We start from the raw sequence: 5,403 nt of genomic DNA on the forward strand, positions 1-5,403 counted from the left end.
CGAATGGCCAGCACCCAAAACGTGATCAAGAGATCAAAAGGTGATCAAAAGATGTAAAATACAATAGTAAAAGGTCCTATTTATAATGAAACTAGCTACTAGGGTTTACAGAAATAGGTAAATGATGCAGAAATCCACTTGCGGGCCCACTTGGTGTGTGCTTGGGCTGAGCATTGAGCTCTACACATGTAGAGACCTCTCTTGGAGTTAAACGCCAGTTTTGGTGCAAGTTTGGGCGTTTAACTCCAACTTTTATGCCAGTTTTGGCGTTTTGACTTCAGAATAGGGCAGAGAAGGGGCAGTTGAACGCCAGTTTGCATTGTCAAAACTCGAGAAAAGTATGGACTATTATATATTGCTGGAAAACCCTGGATGTCTACTTTCCAACAGGATTGAGAGCGCGCCATTTGGAGTTCTGTAGCTCCAGAAAATCCACTTCGAGTGCAGGGAGGTCAGAATCCAACAGCATCAGCAGTCTTTTGTCAGCCTCTGAATCAGATTTTTGCTCAGGTCCCTCAATTTCAGCCAGAAAATACCTGAAATCACAGAAAAATACACAAACTTATAGTAAAGTCCAGAAATATGAATTTTGCATAAAAACTAATAAAAATATCCCAAAAAGTAGCTAGATCCTACTAAAAACTACCTAAAAACAATGCCAAAAAGCGTATAAATTATCCGCTCATCACAACACCAAACTTAAATTGTTGCTTGTCCCCAAGCAACTAAAAACAAAATAGGTTAAAAAGAAGAGAATATACAATGAATCCCACAGTATCAATGAAACTTAGTCCTAATTAGATGAGCGGGGCTTGTAGTTTTTTGCTTCTGAACAGTTTTGGCATCGCACTTTCTCCTTTGAAATTTAGAATGATTGGCATCTATAGGAACTCAGAATTTTAGATAGTGTTATTGATTTTCCTAGTTCAGTACGTTGATTATTGAACACAGCTAATTTATGAGTCTTGGTCGTGACCCTAAGCACTTTGTTTTCCAGTATTACCACCGGATACATAAATGCCATAGACACATAACTGGGTGAACCTTTTCAGATTGTGACTCAACTTTGCTAAAGTCCCCAGTTAGAGGTGTCTAGAGTTCTTAAGCACACTCTTTTGCTTTGGATCACGACTTTAACCACTCAGTCTCAAGTTTTTCACTTGGACCTGCATGAAACAAGCACATGGTTAGGGACAGCTTGATTTAGCCGCTTAGGCCTGGATTTTATTTCCTTGGGCCCTCCTATCCATTAATGCTCAAAGCCTTGGATCCTTTTTACCCTTGCCTTTTGGTTTAAAGTGCTATTGGCTTTTTCTGCTTGCTTTTTCTTTTTCTTTTCTCTCTCTTTTTTTTGCCATATTTTTTTTGTTCACTGCTTTTTCTTGCTTCAAGAATCAATTTCATGATTTTTTAGATTGTCAATAACATTTCTCTTTGTTCTTCATTCTTTCAAGAGCCAACAATTTTAACATTCATAAACAACAAGATAAAAAATATGCACTGTTCAAGCATTCATTCAGAGAACAAAAAGTATTGACACCACATCAAAATAATTAAACTAGTTTCAAGATAAAATTTGAAATCCAAGTACTTCTTGTTCTTTTGTAATTAAGCACATTTTTCATTAAAGAGAGGTGAAGGATTTATGGATTTATTCATAGCTTTAAGACATAGACACTAGACACTAATGATCATGTAGTGAAGACACAAACATAGATAGAACATACAACATAAAGCCGAAAAACACAAAATTAATAGACAAGGAGATTAAGGAATGAGTCCACCTTAGTGAGGGTGGCGTCTTCCTCCTTTTGATGAACCAATGGTGCTCTTGAGCTCCTCTATGTCTCTACCTTGCCTTTGTTGCTCCATCCCTAGTGATTTTGATGCTCCTATCCTTAATTGCTCCTAATAGTTGTGTGGAGAAAAATGTATCCCTTGAGGCATCTCAGGGATCTCTTGTTGAGTGCCATGAATGGGCTCTCAAGGATCACCTTCTTCTTGGCCATAACTTCATAGAAGTGGTCTTGATAGACTTTTGAGATGAATCTCTCCATCTCCCATGACTCAGATGTGGAGGTAGTTGCCTTCTCTTTCCTCTTTCTAGAGGTTTCTCTGGCCTTAGGTGCCATAAATTGTTATGGAAAAACAAAAATCAATGATTTTACCACACCAAACTTAAAATATTTGCTCGTCCTCGAGCAAAAGATGAAAGGAAGAAGAAGAAGATGGAAGAGATGGAAGGTGTATGTATTTCGGCCAAGGGGAGGGGAAGGTGTGTATCATGTGTGAAAATGAAGGAGCAAAGAGTTAAGAAAGTGATTGGTGAAGGGTATTTGGGGAAGAGATATGGAGGTGATTGGTGAAGGATATTTGGGGAAGAGTGTTGTAGAAAGGTGTGAAGAGGAGAGAGAGTGAGTTGAGGTTGGTGGGGATCCTGTGAGGTCCACAGATCCTGAAGGGTCAAGGAATTCTTCATTCCTGCTCTAATTGGGTATTCACAACACCTTAGAGTGTAGTTCTGGCATTTAAACGAGTCTGCTGCCTTGTTCTGGCGTTTAAACGCCAGCTTTCCTTCCTGTTCTGGCGTCTAAACGCTAGTTTGTTGCCTTGTTCTGGCGTTTAAACGCCAGTCTGGTGCCCTATTCTGGTGTTTAAACGCCCAGAAAGGTGCCAGATTGGGCATTTAAATGCCCATTTTGCTACCCTTACTGGCATTTAAATGACAGTAAGTCTTTCCTCCAGAGTGTGCTGTTTTCAATGCTGTTTTTGATATTTCTTTATTTTTGTAATTGTCTTTGTGATTTTACATGATCATCAACCTAAAAGAAAACAAAATAATATACATAAAATTAAAATAAAATTGGGTTACCTCCCAATAAGCGCTTCTTTAATGTCAATAGCTTGACAGTGAGCTCTCATGGAGTCTCACAGATGATCAGAGTATAGTTGAGATCTCTCAACACCAAACTTAGAGTTTGGCTGTGGCCTCCCAACACCAAACTTAGAGTTTGAATGTGGGGGATCTGTTTGACTCTGTATTGGGAGAAGCTCTTCATGCTTACTCTCCATGGTTACAGATGGAGAACCTTGAGTCTTTACTACAAGGCATTCTTCATTCACATGAAGGATCAACTCTCCTCTGTCAACATCAATCACAGCTCTTGCTGTGGCTAGGAAGGGTCTTCCAAGGATGATAGACTCATCCTCATCCCTCCTAGTGTCTAGGATTATAAAATCAGCAGGGAAGTAAATGCCTTCAACCTTCACTAGCACGTCCTCTACTAGTCCATAAACCTTTTTCATAGATTTATCTGCCATTTCCAATGAGAATTTGGCAGCCTGTACCTCATAGATTTCCAGTTTCTCTATTATAGAGAGTGGCATCATGTTTATCCCTGACCCCAGGTCACACAGAGCTTTTTCAAAGATCATGGTGCCTATGGTACAGGGTATTAAGAATTTACGAGGATCCTGTTTCTTTTGAGGTAAATTTTGCTGAACCAATGTATTCAGTTCATTGGTGAGCAAGGGAGGCTCTTCCTCTCAAGTCTCATTACCAAATAGCTTGGCATTCAGCTTCATGATTGCTCCTAAATATTGGGCAACTTACCCTTCAAAAATGTCTTCATCCTCTTCAGAAGATGAATAGTCATCAAAGCTCATGAATGGTAAAAGGAGGTCCAAGGGAATCTCTATGGTCTTTGTATGAGCCTCAGATTCTTTTGGTTCCTCATTAGGGTATTCCTTACTGATCTTTGGACGTTCCCTGAGGTCTTCCTCATTGGGATTTACGTCCTCCTCCTCCTCTAAGGTTTTGGCCATGTTGATTATATCAATAGCCTTGCACTCTCCTTTGGGATTCTCTTCTGTATTGCTTGGGAGAGTGCTAGGAAGAGTTTCAGTAACCCTTTTACTCAGCTGGCCCACTTGTGCCTCCAAATTTCTAATGGAGGATCTTGTTTCAGTCATGAAACTAAGAGTGGCCTTAGATAGATCAGAGACTATGTTTGCTAAGCTAGATGGATTCTACTGAGAATTCTCTGTCTGTTACTGAGAGGATGATGGAAAAGGCTTGCTATTGCTAAACCTGTTTCTTCCACCATTATTAAAGCCTTGTTGAGGCTTTTGTTGATCCTTCCATGAGAAATTTGGATGATTTCTCCATGAGGGATTATAGGTGTTTCCATAGGCTTCACCCATGTAATTCACCTCTGCCATTGCAGGGTTCTCAGGATCATAAGCTTCTTCTTCAGAAGATGCTTCTTTAGTACTGTTAGATGCATTTTGCAATCCATTCAGACTCTGAGAGATCATATTGACTTGTTGGGTCAATATTTGGTTCTGAGCCAATATGGCATTCAGAGCATCAATTTCAAGAACTCCTCTCTTTTGAGGCGTCCCATTACTCACAGGATTCCTCTCAGAGGTATACATGAATTGGTTATTTGCAACTATTTCAATAAGTTCCTGAGCTTCTGCAGGCATTTTCTTTAGGTGAATGGATCCACCTGCAGAGTGGTCCAGTGACATCTTGGAAAATTCAGACAGACCATCATAGAATATATCTAATGTGGTCCATTCTGAAAGCATGTCAGAAGGACACTTTTTGGTCAGCTACTTGTATCTTTCCCAAGCTTCATAGAGGGACTCACCATCTTTTTGTCTGAAGGTCTGAACATCCACTCTAAGCTTGCTCAGCTTTTGAGGAGGAAAGAACTTGGCTAAGAAGGTTGTGACCAGCTTATCCCAGGAGTCCAGGCTATCTCTAGGTTGTGAGTCCAACCATGTTCTAGCTCTGTCTCTTACAGCAAAAGGGAAAAGCATAAGCTTGTAGACTTCAGGATCAACTCCATTATTCTTAACAGTATCACAGATCTGCAAGAACTCAGTTAAGAACTGATAAGGGTCTTCTGATGGAAGTCCATAAAACTTGCAGTTCTGTTGCAGTAGAGAAACTAATTGAGGCTTTAGCTCAAAATTGTTTGCTCCTATAGCAGGGATTGAGATGCTTCTTCCATAGAAGTTGGAAGTTGGTGTAGTAAAATCACCAAGCATCTTTCTTGCATTGTTGTTTGGTTCGGCCATAATTGTTTCTTTTGCTACTTCCTTTTCGAAAATTTCAGTGAGGTCCTCTTCAGAGTTTTGTGCTTTAACTGCTCTTAGCTTCCTCTTCAGAGTCTTTTCAGGTTCAGGATCAGCTTCAACAAGTATGCCTTTATCTTTGTTCCTGCTCATATGAAAGAGAAGAAAACAAAGAAAATATGGAATCCTCTATGTCACAGTATAGAGATTCCTTGAGGTGTTAGAGAAAAACAAGAATGGAAGGATGAAGTAGGTAAGAAAGAACTCGAACACTCAAAGAGAGATGGGGTTCGAATTGACAATGGAGGAGGAATACTA

At 39.8% G+C, this 5,403-nt stretch overlaps 1 non-coding gene across 1 annotated transcript; it reads left to right on the forward strand.

Annotated features, from left to right (window-relative positions):
* The first annotated feature begins 4,587 nt into the window (after positions 1-4,587).
* On the forward strand, positions 4,588-4,695 carry LOC130953197 (small nucleolar RNA R71). Its single transcript, XR_009075374.1, has one exon. It is a non-coding gene; the product is annotated as a small nucleolar RNA R71 (small nucleolar RNA).
* Positions 4,696-5,403: the final 708 nt, after the last annotated feature.

Source organism: Arachis stenosperma, chromosome 1, assembly GCF_014773155.1.
Source record: "Arachis stenosperma cultivar V10309 chromosome 1, arast.V10309.gnm1.PFL2, whole genome shotgun sequence".
NCBI lineage: Eukaryota > Viridiplantae > Streptophyta > Magnoliopsida > Fabales > Fabaceae > Arachis > Arachis stenosperma.